Source organism: Dendrobates tinctorius, unplaced genomic scaffold, assembly GCF_039654945.1.
Source record: "Dendrobates tinctorius isolate UK_male_01 unplaced genomic scaffold, ASM3965494v1 ptg000083l, whole genome shotgun sequence".
NCBI classification, from domain to species: domain Eukaryota; kingdom Metazoa; phylum Chordata; class Amphibia; order Anura; family Dendrobatidae; genus Dendrobates; species Dendrobates tinctorius.
Genome location: NW_027361751.1, coordinates 20,356,351 through 20,380,579, shown reverse-complemented (window position 1 = coordinate 20,380,579; position 24,229 = coordinate 20,356,351). Strand labels below are relative to the sequence as shown.

The following is a 24,229-nucleotide window of genomic DNA, read 5'->3' as shown; positions in this document are numbered from 1 at the left end:
TGGCTGACATTACATAATTAGTCTGAAAGGAAACCTGTCACAGGTTTTTGCTATGCTATCTGAGGACATCATGAGGTTGGGGCTGAGACACTGATTTCAGCAATGTATCACTTATTAAGTCAAGTGCTGTTGCTTCAATACAATGAGAGTTTTATCAGCAGGAGATTATCACTACTGGACTAGGAGTCTGTGTGTGCCACCTAGTATGACCACACCCTCAGTGCTGATTTGCAGCATACTGTCAATATACAATGTACATAGAAAGCTGCTAGTCAGGAGTGTGGGCAGGGTTAGCTAAACTCTGACTGTATCCCAACTGCTGCACCCAGTAAACTAAGTGACACATCTCTGGAATCAGGGTCTCATTCTCTACACCAATGTTCCCCAACTCCAGTCCTCAAGAGCCACCAACAGGCTATGCTTTCAGGATTTCCTTGCTATTTCACAGGTGATGGAATTCCTGCAAATATCACCTGGGCAATACAAAGGAAATCCTGAAAACATGACCAATTGGTGGCTCTTGAGGACCGGACTGCTCTACACTATGCTGCTCACAGATGTCATACATTTGATGGATAGGAGGAATTAGGTAAAAAGAGGACTAGTGCAGGAAACATCCCTCTCTGCTGATTCTGCTCTTTTTTCTCAGCCACCATTGACATTTTTATCTGATACTGTGGGACCTTTGAGTCCTCATCAATGAGATTATTCTCTATGATACACGAAAAATGTTATTTATGGGAGTAATGACTTCATATTGGCTTCAGCAGTGATGCCACTGTCTACGGCGCATGATTGCTGTGGCCAGTGATCGACCAATACCCCACATAATCATCGCAGATAGGTAAGGACAGACCAGTGTGCCCTATGAGGCTATGTGCGCACTTTGCCGATTTGCTAGCAGAAATTTCTGCTTGGTCTTCTTATCTCTTGGCAGAAAACGCAGTGGAAATTCCGCACGTTTTTTGTGCGTATTTTATGCGTTTTCAATGCGGATTTACATGCGTATTTGTTTGAGGATTTGTATGTGGATGTGTTATCTAAATAAAGATATATTATTTTAAAAAATAAATGTGATGTCGTTTCCTTGTCCAACCTCCATTGTTGATGTGTTTTAACAAAGACAGGCTCTATTCTAGATTCTCCGCCCACACAGTCTTCCTCCTTCTGACATCATTTCCTTTTACAAATCTGCAGCGTTTTTGGCACCAAAGCCGCAGCCAAGGCCTGTTTCACACATCCGCTTGTGTCCATCAGTCAAAATCCGCCGTTTTGCAAAAAAACGGATCCGCCCTTTTTCTTGGCGGATCCGTTTTTTTCCCCATTGAGTTACATTACCGGCAGATCTTGACAGATGGCAATCCGTTGGATCCGCCAAAATTTTGACGTCCGCCGACATGCCTGAACGGACCATGCAACGTTTTTTCGGGCGGCAGGATCCGCATTTCTCACTGCGCATGCCCGAAAGACTTCACTCAGCCGCAAATTTAACCCTAAACTCTGTTCTGGCGGCTGAATTTTTTTTTTTCTCTCTCTCTCTCTCTCTCTTTCCCCAGGCAACGGTTCCTTTAAAATTCTTCCTTTGACGGATCCGTTAAAATAATGGTCCGGTGCCAAACGTTGTGGTCAGTACAGGAACGGATCCGTTATCCGCCATTTTAGCGGATTTTGACTGACCAAATAAACTGATGTGTGAAACAGGCCTAATCTGCAAATCTTTTCATATCTGCGTTTTTGCTGCAGATTTGAGTGACTCAATGGAAGTCAATGGGTGATAAACGCTGCAGATCCGCAAAAAGAATTGATGTACTGCAGAAAATAAAACACTGCGATTCAGGATGGAAATTTCCGGATCATGTGCAACAACATTTCAGGATTGTCACTGATTAACCTTGCTTTCGTAATCCTTTGCGTTTTTGGAGCATTTCTGCACTGAAAATGTGTGCACATAGCCTGAGATCGTCATTGATGGAACAGTGTGGGATTTAAAAAGTATCAGCATTTTGACTTAATAGTCCTTTTAAGGGTTCTTTTTATCATTTGTGTTATTTCCTTAATTATAATGGTTGAGTTAGATATTTGATCCAATCTCCAGATTCCATATTATACTGATGGATGGGTGTTCACTATACAGATGTCGAATATGCAGCCTTTAAAAATGCTACATTGACGATTTCCATATGGTGATGGTTTAGGAAGCGCTAGAGAGACTCTAATCTGATTAGGAGAAAAAAGCTCCCCTGCTCCATTATAGGAGAACCGCGCCCGTACACCTGCGATAGCTGTAGCTGAATATGACCTATCTCTTCAGACTTCCCACACATTCATCCTTGGAAAGAAAAGAATAAACTGCCACTGGGAATATCACCCATTTTGGTATTATAGCTTATAATTTACATCCCTGTTCCTTTTTTTCCTAAACATCATCTCTTGGAAGAAGTTGTGGGGCCCTTAAAGGGAATTTGTCAGCAGGCTTTCACCCCCAGCTGAATTCTAAGTACATGTAGCTCTTGTAAAGACAAGTCCAGCAATAGCTTTATATGGCCAGTCCGTTCCTCTGTTACAGAGAAAACTACATTTGAATTGATATGCAAATGAGGCTGGGTGCTTTTGGCGTGTGGAAACTCTTCCTAAGCCTCTGTCACTCCGGCTCTATTTCCCACTTGGCTGACAACTCCTTTGCTTCAAATCACACAGTAAAGCAGCTGTCAGTCAAGTATGGGAAGAAAGTACGGGGCAGAGAACAGAGCTGGGCTGACAGAGGCTTGAAAAGGAACTTCCAGTGCCAAAGTACTTCAGCCTCATTTGCATATTAATTTGATCCCCGAATTCCCTATAAAAGAGGAATGGGACTGGACATGTAAAGGTATTGCTGGACTTGTCTTTGCAAGAGCTACATGTGCATATAAATACATTGGGGTGTGACATCCTGCTGACAGATTACTTTTAAACACATTAGATGGCTGACAGAAGTGAGCAGGTTTGGACAACTTTTCTCTAGTGTGTATTGGGGTGGTAAACTGTCCACTAAATAAATTTGCTGCTGTAAATTATAAATGCAGCTTTGAAATATTATGCAAGCAAAAATATGTTTAACTTTTTCAGATATATCACATTTTGTAAAAAAACAACAAAAAAACTGACCACTGGCAAATCTCAAATGGATCGTTCAGTTGTTGTGAACCCTGTGTGTTGAGAAGGCAAAACAGTCCTGCTCTATTCCAACCTATCAGTACCAACTTCCACTGTTGTGATATGGCAGCTCCTTAGTGCTTGTCCCCACAGCTACCTGCCACTATTTTATAGTTGTAAGGTTGAAAGTAGACACAAGACCATCAAGTTCAACCAATATCCTAATGTATTGATCCAGAGGAAAGCTAAAACCCCATTAGGGAGATGCTCATTGCCCCATATTTGGGGAAAAATTCCTTCCCAACTCCACATACTACAATCAGACTAGTTCCCTGGATCAACGTCCCACCACAGAATCTAGTGCCCATAACCTGTTATATATTTATCAAAAAAGGTGTCCAATGTGCTCCAATCTGTTCTTTGAGTCTACTATTACAACTACATATGGCAGAGATTTATATAGTCTCACTGAAATTAGGAAAAAAAAATTGAAGCAAAAAATGTGTTCAATTCTGTAATTAATATCCCCTATCCTGGTATATATGGTCCCCGCATCCCCATCCTGATACACATAGCCCCTTATCCCTATCCTCTGATATCTGTGCGCACAGTCCTGGCGAGTATTCCAGCAGCTGTGCTCTACTTGTGAGCAGCACTTGATGTCCCTGCCATGACGCTGTGAGCGAGCACCGGGAAGGTAAGTAGAATGTTTTTTTTTTGTTAATAATAATAATAATAAATTTTATTTTTATAGCGCCGACATATTCCGCAGCACTTTACATTTCAGAGGGGATTTGTACAGACAATAGACATTACACCATAACAATAATCACATACAGTAGATTATAACAAATACCAAGAGGAGTGAGGGCCCTGCTCGCAAGCTTACAGTCTATGAGGAAAGAGGTAGACACGAAAGGTGGGTGGTAACAGTTGCCCTGATTGTATGGACCAGCCATAATGTTAAGTGTGTAACAGTACAGACACAGAGGGCTAATGGATGCATAAAGCATGTGGGAACATGATGCTGGGAACCTGGTTATGGTAAAACTTTTGGCTCTGCCACACAGGGATAGGTTAGGTTAATGTGTTGAGGCGATAGGCCAGTCTGAATAAATGCGTTTTTAATGTTTTCCAATGGGGCCATGCATACCAGGATGGGGGTCAATCATAAGGATGGGGTATGCATACCAGGACCAGGGTTGGGGGCCAATCATACCAGGATACTATTTTTAAGGAGAAATGAATATTCTTTGCCCTCCACGCCCATGGGCATGGAATGCAGTGAATATTCATTTCTTTTTAGCAGCGGGCACAGGAGTTAGCCGCAGCCGCTGGCTCCTGCCTCCAGTGACGCACTGTGAGCAGCACTTGATGTCCCTGCCATGACACTGTGAGCGAGCACCGGGAAGGTAAGTAGAATGTTTTTTTTTTGTTAATGTTTTCCGATGGGGCAATGCATACCGGGATGGGGATCAATCGTAAGGATGGGGTATGCATACCAGGACCAGGGTTGGGGGCCAATCATACCAGGATACTATTGTTAAGGAGAAATGAATATTCTTTGCCCTCCACGCCGATGGGCATGGAATGCAGTGAATATTCATTTCTTTTTAGCAGCGGGCACAGGAGTTAGCCGCAGCCGCTGGCTCCTGCCTCCTGTGACGCACTGTGAGCAGCACTTGATGTCCCTGCCATGACGCTGTGAGCGAGCACCGGGAAGGTAAGTAGAATGTTTTTTTTTGTTAATGTTTTCCGATGGGGCCATGCATACCAGGATGGGGGTCAATCATAAGGATGGGGTATGCATACCAGGACCAGGGTTGGGGGCCAATCATACCAGGATACTATCGTTAAGGAGAAATGAATATTCTTTGCCCTCCACGCCCATGGGGGTGGAATGCAGTGAATATTCATTTCTTTTTAGCAGCGAGCACAGGAGTTAGCCGCAGCCGCTGGCTCCTGCCTCCTGTGACTCGCTGCTCCGCCGTTGCCGATCCCCCACCTCCCACCACAGCCAGAGCCGGTACATAATAATAAGGCTATGTGCCCACGTATGCAGAAAATTCATGACTAAAAACCGGACTCCTTCCCATGAAAAACGTGTTTTTTCATGCATTTTTTGCGCGGTTTTTGTGCTTTTTTTGCGTGTTTTTTACGCGTTTTTTTTTTTCCGGAGCATCCACATTCTCATAGAATAGAGTTGGAAATGTGTTTTTTCCGCAAAATTAATGAACATGCTGCGTTTTTTACCGCGATGCCTTTTTTGTGGAAAAAAAACGCATCATGTGCGCAAAAATTGCAGAATGCATTATAAGAATGGGATGCTTAATGTATGCGTTTTTTAAGCATTTTTGCATGGAAAAAACGCTTTATATATGTAACAGTACACATATATAAAGCAATTGGTGGAATTAAAATGTAACTTATAATATGTAAATTAAAAGGACTAAATAATATGTGTCACCCAAATCTGATTTAAGATATCAATAAAAAAATGCTAAGTTGGTGGTTGAACTCTCAAAAGAAAGGAAACCACCTAAATGCATCAAACAGGATGTAAAATGTTACCTAATGGTATATAACAGGCAACAGATTATCCAAAGGATACAGCATTAATTAACAGATCAGCACGCAATGCCGTAGCCAATTGCACACATATATTCATACTTAGACCAAGAAAAACCATATATTTATGGCCACAAAAATGACAATAGATGAGGTATGAATAAAAAAGGAACAATCTCACCAGATTAAACGAAGGGCCGGCATTGTGTGCTGATCTGTTAATTAATGCTGTATCCTTTGGATAATCTGTTGCCTGTTATATACCATTAGGTAACATTTTACATCCTGTTTGATGCATTTAGGTGGTTTCCTTTCTTTTGAGAGTTCAACCACCAACTTAGCATTTTTTTATTGATATCTTAAATCACATATTATTTAGTCCCTTTAATTTATATATTAAAAGTTACGTTTTCCACCAATTGCTTTATATATACATTTTTTTGGGTGAGATTTGAATTGTCAATTTTGACAGAAATTGTCCTTTGCTTTATTGGGTATGTAACAGTACAGACACAGAGGGATAATAAATGCATAAAGCATGTAGGAACATGATGCGGGGAACCTGGTACATCCGGACTATAACACGCACCCCCCATTTTCCTCCACATTTTTTGGATGAAAAAGATGTGTCTTGTAGTCCGAAAAATACAGTAACCCTTCTTTCCTCTAGACCAGGGATGGCAAACGAAATTACAGAGAGGGAGAAAATTAAAAACTTGAACAAAGTCGCCAGCTAAGGCCGAGGTCACACTTGCGAGTGCAATGCGAGAAACTCCTGAGAGTCTCTCACCTCAATACCCGGCACTGCCGCCGGCAGTTCAGCATTCAGCTGCATAGAAAGACATGCAGCCGCACACTCCGATCCCGATTGCCGGCGGCAGTGCTGGGTATTGAGGCGAGAGACTCATGCGAGTTTCTCGCATTGCACTCGCAAGTGTGACCCCGGCCTAATCTTGATATTTATTTAAAAAAAAAAGTCTGCAATCGAGGAAGCTTTTCCTTATGAAATATAATGATGAAACTTTTCATATGGAAACCAACTTAAACGGATTGTCCCATGAACAAGGTATATTTTAATTAATAGGTATTAGGATAAAATTAGCACATGATCACAAATGAGGCATGCTGTAATAATATAATTTATTATGTTATTAGAATATTATTATTAAGAGCAGTATAAAGCATATGGCCTAATTTAAATATATACTCACAAAAGATAAAGGACCTTAAATTAATAAATAATAAATATAATAAAGCATGAAGCCAACAAAAGTGCCCGCCAAAGACAGTATGATATCCTCACAGTGATTTCCTCCACAGTACCCCCCTCCACACACACGTGCGGTATGATGACCCTACTGTGATCCCCATACAGACCTCCTCACAGTATGCTGGACCTCAACTAGTTCTCCATACAGAATAATAAGCCCACATAGTCTGCCATACAGTATATTGGCTCAACATAATCCCCAATGTCATGGGCCAAATATAATCACCCTGAGGGTCAAATTTTGCACACGTGCCAGAGTTTGAAATGTGTGTTCTAGACACAGTGTCAGCGTGGTCATCGTTCCAGACATGCAGTAACGAACAAAAGTTTTTCTTTTTTTTTTAAAGTGTGATTACTTCTGTCTGGTTGTTGTGATGCCATTTTCCTGGTGATGAATTGAAAGTGCATGAAGTTGTCATCATGCAAGACCTTAATTTTAACCAAAATGCTTTACAATATAGGTATGGTCATTGAATTAAAGAAAACTGACTACCAAAAGTTATTCATATACTGTTATTGATCACAACATAGAGAGTAATTCATTACTTACAATGTCATAACTTAGTATTTTGTAGCATAACCTCTTGCTTTAATTACTGCACCACACCAACGGGACATTAACCCCTTCACCCCCAAGGGTGGTTTGCACGTTCATGACCGGGCCAATTTTTACAATTCTGACCACTGTACCTTTATGAGGTCATAACTCTGGAACGCTTCCATGGATCCCGGTGATTCTGACATTGTTTTCTCGTGACATATTGTACTTCATGTTAGTGGTAAAATTTCATTCAAATAACTTGCGTTTATTTGTGAGAAAAATGGAAATTTGGCGAAAATTTTGAAAATTTCGCAATTTTCCAACTTTGAATTTTTATGCCCTTAAATCACAGAGATACGGCACACAAAAAACTTGATAACTAACATTTCCCACATGTTTACTTTACATCAGCACAATTTTGGAACCAAATTTTTTTTTTGTTAGGAAGTTATAAGGGTTAAAAGTTGACCAGCGATTTCTCATTTTTACACCACCATTTTATTTTTAGGACCACATCACATTTGAAGCCACTTTGAGGGGTCTATATGATAGAAAATACCCAAAAGTGACACCATTCTAAAAACTGCACCCCTTAAAGTGCTCAAAACCACATTCAAGAAGTTTATTAACCCTTTAGGTGCGTCACAGGAATTTTTTTGAATATTTAAAAAAAAATGAACATCTAACTTTTTTTCATAAAAAAAATACTTCAGGTTCAATTTTTTTTATTTTACCAAGGGTAACAGGAGAAATTGGACTGCAAAAGTTATTGTGCAATTTGTCCTAAGTACGCAGATACCTGATATGTGGGGGGGAACCACTGTTTCGGTGCATGGCAGAGCTCAGAATGGAAGGAGCGCCGTTTGACTTTTTCAATGCAAAATTGGCTGGAATTCAGATTGGACGCCATGTCACGTTTGGAGAGCCCCTGATGTACCTAAACAGTGGAAACCCCCTACAAGTGACCCCATTTTGGAAACTAGACCCCCCAAGGAACTTATCTAGATATGTGGTGAGAACTTTGAACCCACAAGGGCTTTACAGAAGTTTATATCGTACAGCGGTACAATTAAAAAATCATATTTTTTCCACAAAAATGATCTTTTCACCCCAATTTTTATTTTCCCAAGGGTAACAGGACCATAAAAGTTATTGTACAATTTGTCCTGAGTACGCTGATACCCCACATGTGGGGGTAAACCACTATTTGGGCGCATGGCAGAGCTCGGAAGGGAAGCAGCGCCATTTGACGTTTTTGGCTGGAATTGAGATCGGACACCATGTCGCGTTTGGAAAACCCCTGATGTACCAAAACAGTGGAAACCCCCCACAAATGACACCATTTTGGAAACTAGACCCCCTAAGGAACTTATCTAGATGTGTGGTGAGAACTTTGAACCCCCATGGGCTTCACAGAAGTTTATAACATAAAGCCATACAATTAAAAAATCATATTTTTTCCACAAAAATGATCTTTTCACCCTCAATTCTTATTTTTCCAAGGGTAACAGGACCCTAAAAGTTATTGTGCAATTTGTCCTGAGTACGCTGATACCCCACATGTGGGGGTAAACCAATATTTGGGCGCATGGCAGAGCTCGGAAGGGAAGCAGCGCCATTTGACGTTTTTGGCTGGAATTGAGATCGGACACCATGTTGCGTTTGGAAAACCCCTGATGTACCAAAACAGTGGAAACCCCCCACATATGACACCATTTTGGAAACTAGACCCCCTAAGGAACTTATCTAGATGTGTGGTGAGAACTTTGAACCCCCATGGGCTTCACAGAAGTTTATAACATAAAGCCATACAATTAAAAAATCATATTTTTTCCACAAAAATGATCTTTTCACCCTCAATTCTTATTTTTCCAAGGGTAACAGGACCGTAAAAGTTATTGTGCAATTTGTCCTGAGTACGCTGATACCCCACATGTGGGGGTAAACCACTATTTGGGCGCATGGCAGAGCTCGGAAGGGAAGCAGCGCCATTTGACGTTTTTGGCTGGAATTGAGATCGGACACCATGTCGCGTTTGGAAAACTCCTGATGTACCAAAACAGTGGAAACCCCCCACAAATGACACCATTTTGGAAACTAGACCCCCTAAGGAACTTATCTAGATGTGTGGTGAGCACTTTGACCCCCCAGTGCTTCACAGAAGTTTATAATGCCCGGGCGTGAAAATAAAAAATTCGTATTTTTTCCACAAACATGATCTTTTAGTCACCATTTTTTTATTTTCCCAAGGGTACCAGGAGAAATTGGACCCCAAAAGTTGTTGTCCAATTTGTCCTGAGTATGCTGATACCCCATATGTGGGAGAAAACTACTGTATGGGCACACGTCGGGGATCGGAAGGGAAGTAGTGACGTTTTGGAATGCAGACTTTGATGGAATGGTCTGCGGGTGTCATGTTGCCTTTGGAGAGCCCCTAATGTACCTAAACAGTGGAAACCCCCCACAAATGACACCATTTTGTAAACTAGACCCCCCAAGGAACTTATCTAGATGTGTGGTGAGCACTTTGAACCCCCCAGTGCTTCACAGAAGTTTATAACGCCCGGGCGTGAAAATAAAAAATTCGTATTTTTTCCACAAATATGATCTTTTCGTCACCATTTTTTTATTTTCCCAAGGGTACCAGGAGAAATTGGACCCCAAAAGTTGTTGTCCAATTTGTCCTGAGTATGCTGATACCCCATATGTGGGAGAAAACTACTGTATGGGCACAAGTCGGGGCTCGGAAGGGAAGTAGTGACGTTTTGGAATGCAGACTTTGATGGAATGGTCTGCGGGTGTCATGTTGCCTTTGGAGAGCCCCTAATGTACCTAAACAGTGGAAACCCCCCACAAATGACACCATTTTGTAAACTAGACCCCCCAAGGAACTTATCTAGATGTGTGGTGAGCACTTTGAACCCCCCAGTGCTTCACAGAAGTTTATAACGCCCGGGCGTGAAAATAAAAAATTCGTATTTTTTCCACAAACATGATCAATTAGTCCCCAATTTTTTCATTTTCCCAAGGGTAACAGGAGAAATTGGACCCCCAAAAGTTGTTGTCCAATTTGGCCTGAGTACGCTGACACCCCATATGTGGGAGAAAACTACTGTATGGACACACGTCGGGGCTCGGAAGGGAAGCAGTGACGTTTTGGAATGCAGACTTTGATGGAATGGTCGGCGGGTGTCATGTGCGTTTGGGGAGCCCCTGATGTACCTAAACTATTGAAACTCCCCACAAGTGACCCCATTTTGGACACTAGACCCTCCACAGAACTAGATGTGTGGTGAGCACTTTGAACCCCCAAGTGCTTCACAGAAGTTTATAACACTCGGACGTGAAAATAAAAAAATCATTTTTTTCCACAAAAATGATATTTTTGCCCCCAATTTTTTCTTTTCCTAAGGGTAACAGGAGAAATTGGACCCCAAAAATTGTTTTGCAATTTGTCCTGAGTAGGCTGATGGCAGAGCTTGGAAGGGAAGGAGCACCATTTGACTTTTTCAACTCAGAATTGGCTGGAATTGAGATCAGACGCCATGTTGCATTTGGAGAGCCCCTGATGTGCCCAAACAGTGGAAACCCCCCAATTATAACTCCAACCCTAACCCCAACACACCCCTAACCCTAATCTGAGCCCTAACCCTAGCCCTAACCCTAGCCCTAACCCTAGCCCTAACCCTAACCCTAGCCCTAACCCTAGCCCTAACCCTGGCCCTAACCCTAACCCTAATGGGAAAATGGAGATAAATACTTTTTTTTTAATTTTATTATTTTTCCCTAACTAAGGGGGTGATATCAGGGGGTTTGATTTACTATTTATGGCGGTTTTTATGTTTGGCGGCTGTCGCACGCTAAAAGACGCTTTTTATTGTAAAAATAGTTTTTGCATCACCACATATTGAGAGCTATAATTTTTCTGTATTTTAACTCACCGAGTCATGTGAGGTCTTATTTTTTGCGGGACGAGTTGACGTTTTTATTGGTACCATTTTCGGGCACATGACATTTTTTGATCGCTTTTTATTCCTATTTTTGGGACGCAGAATGAACAAAAACCAGCGTTTCATGAATTTCTTTTGGGGGGGTTCGTTTACACCGTTCCGCGTGCGGTAAAATTGATAAAGCGGTTTTATTCTTCGGGTCAGTACGGTTGCAGCGATACCTCATTTAGGTCTTTTTTTATGTTTTTGTCGGTTTTATGCAATGAAAACTATTTTATATAAAAAATAATTATTTTTGCATCGCTTTATTCTGCGAGCTATAACTTTTTTATTTTTTTGCTGATGATGCTGTGTGGTGGCTCGTTTTTTGCGGGACAAGATGACGTTTTCAGCGGTACCATGGATATTTATATGCGTCTTTTTGATCGCGCGTTATTACACTTTTTGTTTGGCGGTATGATAATAAATCATTATTTTTTGCTTCGTTTTTTATTTTTATTTTTTAAGGGGTTCGCTAAAGGGGTTAACTAATGGGACAGTTTTATAGGGCGGGTCATTACGGACGCGGCGATACCTAATATGTGTACTTTTATTGTTTTTTTTTTTATTATTTCCAAAAAATGGATTTATTGGGGGAATATTTTTTTTTTTTTCTAATTTATTTGGCGATTTTTTTTTAATTATTTTAACACTTTTTTTTATTTTTTTTTTTACTTTATTAAATAGTCCCAGGTGGGACATCACTGTCCTGTGACAGATCGCTGATCTGTCACATCACAGATCACTGTGACAGATCAGCGATCTGACACAGGCACTGCTGAAGGCTTCCTCATGCCTGCGCTTTGCAGGCACTGAGGAAGCCAGCTTCCTCAGGCCCCCGAAGGCCCCCGTCGCCATCTTGGATTCGTGACCGCCCCTGACACATTGTGCCGGGTGTCAGCTGTGATAATCAGCTGACACCCGGCCGCGATCAGCGGCGCTCACCACGAGGGCGCCGCTGATCGCGCCGACGTACTATCCCGTCCATGGGCATAGGGGCCCAGGGCACATGGACGGGATAGTACGTCGGATGGCAGAAAGGGGTTAAAGCCACTAGGGTATTCAAGACATTTTGAGGAATCTTGCTGGAGAAAAGAAGCCCAAAAAACATGACATTGCCACCATCATGTTTCACAGTATATGTTTGGTACATTAGAACATTACGGTTTCCAATTGGGCGGTATATATAGTGTTGCCATCACTACCAAAGAGATTGAACTTGGATTCATCCGACCACAACACCTTAGACCAATCTGACTCTTTCCATTGCCTGTGTTCTTTGGTAAACTCTAGTCAAAACTTCCAGTTCTTTGCAGAGATGAAAGGTTTCTTGACTGGAACTTGTGCATTCATCCCTATTGCTCTTAGCCATCACACCACAGTTTGGCGACTCACTTTGACCCAATATTCTTCTTTCATTTTGTGTGAAACCTGTACAGCACGTTTATGGACATCGGATACTGACTTTTTCTTAATATTGTGATCAACTTTGGAGGAAATTTTCCATGGTTGTCCACTTCTAGGTTTGTCAGCTGTTCCATAATCTTCTTTTTCTTTCCTTATTATACCACACACTTGACTCTGAGAACAGTTGAATTCCATAGTTCCCTCTTTTTGGCTTTTGCCTGAATTCACTCTTAGAATAGTAAACTTCCTGACATCTGGTGATAAATTTGGTTTTGTAAAGAAAAAATTGAATTCCCATGACTACTCAAAAATTCGACTACCCATGACAAAATAAACAAAACATTGGGCACAGCAAATGATGAAAACGAACACATAAAGGGATAGAACAATGTCAAACACAATTTCCATCATTATAGCTGACAACCATTTGCTTCCACTGTACTAAAATCACCAGGAATATAGCATCACAACAACCAGACACAAGTAGTCACACTTTAAAAAAAAAATGCCAAACTTTTGGTAACTACTAGAGTTGAGCGATACCGTCCGATACTTCAAAGTATCGTATCGGATGGTATCGGCCGATCTTTAAAAAAAGTATCGGTATCGCCGATTCCGATACCGGAAGTCCCATTCAAGTCTATGGGACTTCCGGTATCGGAATAAGAAAAACCCTTTCCTGCCCTTGTACAGCCTCTCTGGGGTCTGTACGGGCCTTTCGGGGGGCTGTGCCGGCCTGCCAGGGGGTCTGTGCAGGCTCCGGTGGTCTGTGCCGGCCTGCCGGGGGGCTGTGCAGGCTCCGGTGGGCTGTGCCGGCCTGCCGGGGGGCTGTGCCGGCCTGCCGGGGGGCTGTGCAGGCTCCGGGGGGCTGTGCCGGCCTGCCGGGGGGCTGTGCCGGCCTGCCGGGGGGCTGTGCAGGCTCCGGGGGGCTGTGCCGGCCTGCCGGGGGGCTGTGCCGGCCTGCCGGTGGTCTGTGCAGGCTTCGGGGGTCTGTGCAGGCATCGTCCGATGGGACTACAAGTCCCATCGGGCGATGCCTGCTACCATGACAGTGATTGACACATTAGCCAATGATGGGACAGTAGTAGTCCCATCATCCGGCTAATGTGTTAAATGTTAAAAAAAAAAAAAAAAAAAATTACATGCTACATACATACAACATGCATACTACATACATGCTACATTCATACTACATACTACATACATGCTACATTCATACTACATAAATACTACATGCAACATACATACTACATATATACTACATACATACTACATATATACTACATGCATGCTACATACATACTACATGCTACATACTACATACATACTACATGCATGCTACATACATACTACATGCTACATACATACTACATATATACTACATGCATGCTACATACATACTGCATGCTACATACATACTACATATATACTACATGCATGCTACATACATACTACATGCTACATACATACCACATATATACTACATGCATGCTACATACATACTACATGCTACATACATACCACATACATACTACATACATGCTACATGCTACATACATACTACATATATACTACATGCAAGCTACATACATACTACATATATACTACATGCATGCTACATACATACTGCATGCTACATGCATGCTACATACATACTACATACATACTACATACATACCACATATATACTACATACATACAATACATTCATACAATACATACATAGACATACAGTACATATAACATAGAGTAACATACTTACCAATACTTGTCACATTGTTCCCCGAAGCCATTGTCGTCTACGGAATAAATATTAACATAACAAACCACAAAAATACTCACCCACGATCCGAAGCAGTCCACGAGTGTGTCCCACGACGATCTTGGGTAGAGAACTGCAGCATCAGATGATGCTGCCGTTCTCTACGGGCTGCAGGAATCCAATGACGGAAGGTAGGTATCCTTCCGCACTGTATTCCTCCGCCACTTAAAAAAAAAAAAGTCCCTAGTCTCACTTTATGCCATTGCTGTGTGGGAATTTCCCACGCAGCAATGGCATAAAGTGAGACTAGGGACTTTTTTTTTTTTAAGTGGCGGAGGAATACAGTGCGGAAGGATACCTACCTTCCGTCATTGGATTCCTGCAGCCCGTAGAGAACGGCAGCATCATCTGATGCTGCAGTTCTCTACCCAAGATCGTCGTGGGACACACTCGTGGACTGCTTCGGATCGTGGGTGAGTATTTTTGTGGTTTGTTATGTTAATATTTATTCCGTAGACGACAATGGCTTCGGGGAACAATGTGACAAGTATTGGTAAGTATGTTACTCTATGTTATATGTACTGTATGTCTATGTATGTATTGTATGAATGTATTGTATGTATGTAGTATATATGTGGTATGTATGTAGTATGTATGTAGTATGTATGTAGCATGCATGTAGCATGCAGTATGTATGTAGCATGCATGTAGTATATATGTAGTATGTATGTAGCATGCATGTAGTATATATGTAGTATGTATGTAGCATGTATGTATGTGGTATGTATGTAGCATGTAGTATGTATGTAGCATGCATGTAGTATGTATGTAGCATGCATGTAGTATGTATGTAGCATGCATGTAGTATGTATGTAGCATGCATGTAGTATGCATGTAGCATGCATGTAGCATGTATGTAGTATGTATGTAGTATGTATGTAGTATGTAGCATGTATGTAGTATGTATGTGGTATGTATGTAGCATGTAGTATGTATGTAGCATGCATGTAGTATATATGTAGTATGTAGTATGTATGTGGTATGTATGTAGCATGCAGTATGTATGTAGCATGTATGTAGTATGTATGTAGTATATATGTAGTATGTATGTAGCATGTAGTATGTATGTAGCATGCATGTAGTATGTATGTAGTATTTTTTTTTTTTTTTTTTTTTTAACATTTAACACATTAGCCGGATGATGGGACTACTACTGTCCCATCATTGGCTAATGTGTCAATCACTGTCATGGTAGCAGGCATCGCCCGATGGGACTTGTAGTCCCATCGGACGATGCCTGCACAGACCCCCGAAGCCTGCACAGACCACCGGCAGGCCGGCACAGCCCCCCGGCAGGCCGGCACAGCCCCCCGGAGCCTGCACAGACCACCGGCAGGCCGGCACAGCCCCCCGGCAGGCCGGCACAGCCCCCCGGAGCCTGCACAGCCCCCCGGCAGGCCGGCACAGACCCCCACAGGGTGCACAGACCACCGGCAGGCCGGCACAGCCCCCCGGCAGGCCGGTACAGACCCCGGGCAGTCCACACAGCCCCCCCGGCAGGCCGGCACAGCCCCCCGGCAGGCCGGCAGAGACCCCCGGAAGGCCCGAAATGACGGCGCATCATGATGCGCACACACCGCGCATCATGATGACGTCAGGCTGTCAATCAACTGAACTTCCGATTCCGATGCCGAATTCCGATATTGAAAAAATATCGGAAGTCGGTATCGGAATTCCGATACAGCAAGTATCGGCCGATACCCGATACTTGCGGTATCGGAATGCTCAACACTAGTAACTACTGTAGGTGTAGTGTAGATTAGTGTTTCCCAACTCCAGACACCAAGAGTCCCAAACAGTGCATGTTTCCAGATTTTCCATCACCTGTGCAATGCCAAAGAAATACTGAAAATATGATCTATATATATCCAAAAAAGGTGGGCCTAAATTAATGGCACTTCAATACAACAATATGGTTATGAAAATATGATCTGTTGGTGGTTCTTGAGGACTGAAGTTGGGGAACACTGGTGTAGCTCATCAGTTCTCCATAGTGTCCATTTATGTTTTGAATACTGTAATCAGACCACCCATAAGCCTTTATTTGAGTCAGAGACATTTATTTTTGGATCCCCCTGGCTCTGTAGCTCCTCCTGAAAGGAGAATCACATGGCCGTATAACTTGGACAAGGATCACAATGCAATGCTCAGACCGGCCATCGGCTCTGTCGACCCGATTGTAACAGCTGCATAGAAATTCATGCTGTCACTCTCCTGTCAGGAGAGTAGACAGCCAGTCCGAGCATTGTATTGCAATCCTTGTCCGTGTTATATCGGCGTCTGACTCTCCCCTAAAGAAAGAAATGTCTCTTGGTGAGTTTTGCTGTCCACCTTTCACCTCCACAGGTCCATTCCAGCTTCCGTCTGGACTACAGCAGAAGCAGTGTTGTAACTTGAAGTTCATCAGCCCCAATGCAAATCCAATCTGCAACATGGTTGCCGGCTATCACAAGGCTTTAACAGTATTGGCCTGCTAATAATGGCCAATCGGGCCTTCTAGGCCCAGGTGTGACTGCAACCCCTTTGGTGAAAACCCTGAACAGAAAAATACATTTTTTTTCTTCTGGGGAAAACAAAGGCAGTACTGAAGGTGCCCTATATTTGCCATAGGGCACAGTGATTTTTTTTAAAGCATGCCTCCACTTTTAAAAGAAGTTTTAGACCGACTGACCCTTTAGACAATTCAGTGCTTCATCTTGATTAGCTGTACAACTTTTTTCCCATCGTGAGAAAAATAATAATGTTAAAATAACATTTTTACGCTGAATAAATGTAGAATATCTGCAGAGAAAATCTCGGAGCATCTGCTCCTTCACAAAAACAGAATCCATTAAGGAGTGCGTGCAGCTACTTCCTTGCACATGTTTGCACAGTGAGGCTCCTTGTTAGGAATTCAAGTATTTGGGGTTGCGGAGGGATAATGGTACTATCCAGGAATGCTTGATTAACCAGACTATTATGCTTGTACAGAAATCCAGTGGCTTATGCGAACAGCTGAGTTTTGTAAACCATTATGTCCCTATGCTGACTGGCGTTTATCACAGCCTGGGATAGAGCTGCCGGCTTTCATTCCTCAGCAAATTCTCTCAAACTGAAAGTATCCCTCAGTGCAACACATGAAAATGATAGATCCAGTTTAATTTCCACTGCTTTGCTTCTAGGAGTGCATTTATCTCAGTGTTATTATAGCGGAAAACTATATGAATGGGCACTACGGGGCACGCAGCTATTCAGCTTCATGAAAATCTTTCACACATCAGTTTTTTACAATCAGTCGCAATCCGTCAAAGTCTGAAAAAAAAACGTATCCTGCGCAGATTGTGAAAATCTGATGCGACAGATCCGTTTTTTGACGGATCCGTCGCAGCAGCTGTAGGGGTTAAATTAAAGGAATAGAAATTATTCTGGGCATGCTCAGTTTTAAAAAAAGAAATCTGTCGCCAGATTCCGTCTTTTGATGGACAGCAACGGATCCTGCGCCCATAGACTTCCATCATAGCCAACGACGGTCGGCGCTGGATCCGTCGCTGTCCGACTTTACGACGTAGACAAAAAACGTCGTCTCCGGCCGACGGACAAAGAATTTCCGAAGGATCCATCGACCGATGGATGAAACGTGCGGCCATCTGTCGCTAATACAAGTCTATGGCCGGGATCACACACAGCGAGATACGGCCGAGTCTCGCAGGTTAAAACCAAGCTCTGGTGCCGGCACTCCGGAGCGGAGCGTGCAGCCGCACAGCAATACATGGAGCTGCACGCTCCGCTCCGGAGTGCCGGTGCCAGAGCTTGGTTTTAACCTGCGAGACTCGGCCGTATCTCGCTGTAGTGTGACTCCGGCCTATGAGAAAAAAACAGATCCAGCGGATTGTGACTGATGGCAAAAAACTGATGTGTGGAAGAGGCCTAAATAAGGAAAAATAACATTGCACTGACACATGGCAAAATAAAGCCCCAACCTTTCATACAGAGTGATCACACCATCATTCAGTTATTCTCCCAATGGACATTGTTTGCCTGGTGCATGGCTCTTATTTATTAAAATATTTATTCCTGGTTCTGCGGGAATATCTCCATATCTCTAGCACATCTTCTCTGGAACTAATTCTATCCACGTCCTTAAAACACTGGTACAGAGGTTGACAGAGTCCCAATGGGCCCCTGTTTGTTTTCAATTTCTCCTCCATGCCTTCCGAGACCTAAATCTTTTTATTTTTCAGTAGATAGAATTTTATAAGCGCTTATTTTCTATGGTATATTTAAAAAAAAAAAAATTTGGGGTCTCATCCATATGACCTTCTCATCTATTTTTATCAATTATTTATGTTTAAGGAAAAGGGGGGTGATATGAACTTTCATTTTTTTTTTTTAAATTTTTAATTACGTATATTGTGGGAGATCAGCTCTGTGGTAGACGCTGGTTCACACACAGGGATTCAGTTCGTTGGTTCAAAAAAAAATGGGTGTTTTACTAAATGTTCATAAACCGTCTAATTAAATTAAAACAGCCTCTTCTGGGTACAAAAAGATATAACAGAAGAAAAATGGAAAATGACCAATCCATATAACGCATGGGCTCACCTGTTTAAATGGTAAATCTTCTCTCCAGCAGGGTCTGATCAGCACAGACAAGGCCTCCTCACTTTGCACATGCCCAGACAGAGTGAGAGAACACTAGCTCACTTCAATACACCATCCCAAGACCAGGACTAGAGGTAAGGGAGCAGCTCATCCCACCCAACTCCTTCAGCTAAAACTCTGACCCATAAAAACACCTCTCAGCATTATGTGTGCTAGAGCCTGCGTCTCTGGGTCGTTTATCTCCGAGGCTAAATATATATAATTTTTACTAGTCGACATAAGTAAAATTACCAGTCTTCTATGCACAAACATGGCAGACAGTGTGATCTTCCAAAGAATCTACCAGAAATTTTTCCCTGGGTAATCTGAAGACAGTATGCTGTAGGACTTAAAATACAGATTTCAGTGATGCCTATATTATCAAGCTCTGTTCTGTTATTTACTTGTAATGATTGCTTTAGCACCAGGAGCTTATAATTTCTGGGACACAGCAGTGCAAGCCTGATAGTCCAACATGCCCGTGATAAGTAGCTCACTGTCTATGGTCTTTGTACATACAGTGCCTGGTGTGGGCGGGGTTAACTTTATCAGCTCTGCTGCTTTTCTAAATCTAAAAACTCTGATTGACTCAGAATGGCTGCACCCAGTAAACTAAGTGATACATTGTTTTATTCAGGATCCCTTTGTCTACATTATGCTGCTCCCAGATGACGTAGCAAAAACCTGTTGATAGATTCCCTTTCAGCAAGCTCCTGGCTGGTATGACAATGCCATAGACAGCCTGCAATCATGTTGTGGAGGTTCGATGAGGTCAGTAGGAACACAACCCTCTATTTTAAATCTCTTACGTGCCACAGTCATGATTGACAGCAGGGTCTAGGTTTAACTGCTGCAATCGGAGCTCCTAAGCCTGCTCAATAAATGCTTTGTGCACATCCGCCATACATGTATGGCATATGTCTTAAGTTGAATCTTGGGCAGAGTTCGCCATGCTGGTGCTGTCGGCACTGGTACTTGCCTGAATTCTCCGGGTTCTGGCGTTGGCACTGATGGTAGGGCTTGCTGGGCTCCTTGCCTCTCTGTTTTGGTTCCTGCTCTGTGACACAGTAGGCAAGAAGATCTTATTTGTATTGTTCAGCAGGAGCCCAAACACAAAAAAGGCAGCAGATAAAAGATGGCGAGGAAACATCAAATGGTAGGTGAGTTTCTTCTTTTATTTCTGGGGTGAGCCATTTATTCAGGGGGCATAATGTTGCTGGCTAAACATATTTTTGGGAGGCGCAGGGTGCCTACTTATACAGTCAAGGAGCAGTATGGCTAATTTCATTGTACTGTAGGTTCTGCGTGTAGCTTGTCTCTTATTAGGGTAGTGTTTCCCAAACTCTAGTCTTCGCAGACCCCAAAAGGTCATGTTTTCAGAATTTTCATAGTGTTGCCAGAAAAAAAAGTGACTTGGTGCATGGAATAACCCTTATTTTTTTTATATAATGTAAGGATTTATTTCAAATGTGATGATCCCAAAAAAATTGTTGGTAAAAAGAGATTTGGTTTTCAAAAATGCAAAAAAAAAAAGGTAAATCAGCTCACTCTTAAAGAAAACTTCCAATGTTTTCCATTAGCAAAGCACAAAATCTCTTCTCTGCCAGACGTTAAGGTAACTTGTATAAGGAAGGACGGTCCAACTTCATGTATAAAATATATGCAGTCTTTATTCAATTCTTTAAAAATCAAAATGAACAGGTATAGTGTTTGAAAAGCATTCAGTTTTCTTCATCTTATTTCCTTGCACTTTCCAGATCCAACTACACCTACGCTGGTGTGTCACAAGAACGACATACTGTGGGGAAAAAAAGTATCTAGTCAGCCACCAATTGTTCAAGTTCTGCCACTCAAAAAGATGAGAGGCCTGTAATTGACATCATAGGTAGACACAACTATGAGAGTCAAAATGAGAAAAGAAATCCAGAAAATCACCGTGTCTGATTTGGCAAGATTTATTTTGCAAATTATGGAGGAAAATAAGTATTTGGTCACCTAAAAACATGCAAGATTTCTGGCTCTCACAGACTTCTTCTTTAAGAGGCTCCTCTGTCCTCCACTCATCACCTGTAGTAATGGCACCTGTTTGAGCTTGCTATCAGCATGAAAGACACCTGTCCACAACCTCAAACAGTCACACTCCAAACTCCACTGTGGTGAAGACCAGGACACCAGAAACAAAATTTCAGCCCTGCATCAGCTGGGAAGACTGAATCTGCAATAGGCAAGCAGCTTGGTGTGACGAAATCAAATGTAGGATCAATAATAAGAAAATGGAAGACATACAAGACCACTGATAATCTCCCTCGATCTGGGGCTCCACGCAAGATCTCACCCCGTAGGGTCAAAATGATCACAAGAACAATGAGCAAAAATCCCAGAGCCACATGGGGGGACCTAGTGAATGACCTGCATAGAGCTGGGACCACCATCACAAAGACTACCATCAGTAACACACTACACCACCAGGGACTCAAATCCTGCAGTGCCAGACGTGTCCCCTGCTTAAATCAGTACACGTCTGGGCCAGTCTGAAGTTTGCTAGAGAGCATTAGGATTATCCTGAAGAGTGTTGGGAGAATGTCATATGGTCTGATAAAACCAAAGTAGAACTGTTTGGTAGAAACAAAACTCGTCCTGTTTGGAGGAGACAGAATGCTGAGTTGTATCCAAAGAACACCATACCTACTGTGAAGCATGGGGATGGCAACATCATGCTTTGGGGCTGTTTCTCTGCAAAGGGATCAGGACGATTGATCCGTGTACATGAAAGAATGAATGGGGCCATGTATAATGAGATTTTGAGTGCAAACCTCCTTCCATCAGCAAGAGCATTGATGATGAAACGTGATGGGTCTTTCAGCATGATAAAGATCCCAAGCACACTGCCAGGGCAACAAAGGAGTGGCTTCATAAGAAGCATATGAAGGTCCTGGAGTGGCCTAACTAGTCTCCAAATCTCAATCCCATAGAAAACCTTTGGAGGGATTTGAAAGTCTGTGTTGCCCAGCGACAGGCCCAAAACATCACTGCTCTAGAGGAGATCTGCATGGAGGAATGAGCCAACATACCACCAACAGTGCGTGCCAACCTTGTGAAGACTTACAGAAAACGTTTGACCTCTGTCATTGCCAGCAAAGGATTTATAACAAAATATTGAGATGAACTTTTGTTAATGACCAAATACTTATTTTCCACCATAATTTGCAAAATAAATCTTACCAAATCAGACAAGGTGATTTTCTGGATTTGTTTTCTCATTTTGACTCTCATAGCTGTGGTCTACCTATGATGTCAATTACAGGCCTCTCTCATCTTTTTAAGTGGGAGAATTTGCACAATTGGTTGCTGATTAATACTTTTTTCCCCACTGTATATGATTTTAAGTGACTGAATAAAGACTTCATAAATTTTTTGCTTGAAGCTGGATCTTCCTTCCTTGTACAAGTTTTCAAAAATGAGCATGGCTTTTGGCCCCCAAAATTTCTTACCAAATCTTTAATCCATTTCCAAAAATTGCCAAATCTGAAGTATTATTTCAGTTACCTGAGACTGGTTATTTATGTCCATTAGCCACAATATCTCCTATAGTTTGGAATATTCTCATGTTGACTGTTTCATCACTTTTAAGTGTGGACCAACTTTTCATACGGCTGTGGTAATTCTGCAACAATGTAATGGTAGGGAAGTGGACTGCCCTATGGACCTGTCTGCAGCAGGAAGGTGAATACAAAATGTGCCGTAAGAGTACTTGACGTGAACTGGTGTAGATGTATGTGGGGAGACAGCTAGAGACAGTGGAGGATGGTAAAGTGCTGGGTTTTGACCACTAGGGGGGGACCAAGAACAGCAGGAGAAGGAGACGGTGCAGTACTAAAGTTTGGCCACAAGATGGAGGCAGAGAGCAGTGAGGAAAGGGCTTAAGAGCAGCTTAAGGCTAGGAAACCGCATTGTCATGTTGGGCAGCATTACAGGAGCTCTAGAGGGGAATTCCCGGGGAGGGGAATAAGTAGGCAGAGAGAGTTCCAGAAGGAAGCCAGTCGAGGAGGAGGAGTTCAGCAGAGCAGGAGACTGAAGGAGGAAGAGACAGAGAGTAAGAACTCCAGGAGGGACTGGAAGGAGAAACAATCAGGGAGGTGGCCCTGACAGGAGAGCCACAGGACAGAGGAAGCCGGGCGTACCCGACGGATGGACTCGGACAGGTGAAGCGCTGTGGTGGTGGGCCTAAGGCAGCCACAGTGAAAGAGCCGCGAGTCACTGTAAAGGACACAGAAGAAGTTGAAAGGTACCTGGACCTGTGCGTAGAAGCTGTCGTGCTGCTGATGTGTTGCTGTGGTTGTCGGGAGGACCTGTTGAACGTACATCGGTTTCTGGCTCCAGTCTGTTTGCTGTGAAAAAGGGACCACCCTCCAGTTGGCACACGTGCCTACATAATTATCGCTTGCTATAGAATGTGATGGCATAAGAGTCACCTGCAGCATCAGATTGTCCTTTAACCAATAATAAGCTGTTACTGGATGGATAATTTCGCATTTTCCCATAATAGATGTATTTCTGACACACCTGGAGTCTCATTTCCTGAGCGATCTGTATAACCTTTTGTTCTGAGAGAAGACGCTAGCTGGTAAATGAAATGTACACCCACTGTCAGCCGCGCGATGCTGCTACGAATTGTGGACAGCATGAATCTAATTCAGTTATTGCTTTACAACTTACAAAGAATAGTGTTTGCTATTAAACTCCCCAGCTAAACAGAGAATTATTTCATGTTGCTAGATGGTGGACTAAATAATGTATACATTAAATACCTTGTTTGCTTACTTGCAACTGTGTTTTCATTTCAAAGTAAATTTAATTTGGAAAAAGCCAATATGCTAAAT

The 24,229-nt window shown here is 42.5% G+C and overlaps 1 long non-coding RNA gene across 1 annotated transcript in view; it reads right to left on the bottom strand.

Moving 5' to 3' along the window:
- The window catches only part of LOC141097233 (uncharacterized), a 48,903-nt gene extending 29,466 nt beyond the window's left edge, over nt 1-19,437 (bottom strand). The window contains exon 1 of the long non-coding RNA XR_012233892.1: nt 19,311-19,437. This is a non-coding gene — a long non-coding RNA (uncharacterized lncRNA). The remainder of the gene's footprint in view (nt 1-19,310) is intronic.
- Nucleotides 19,438-24,229: the final 4,792 nt, after the last annotated feature.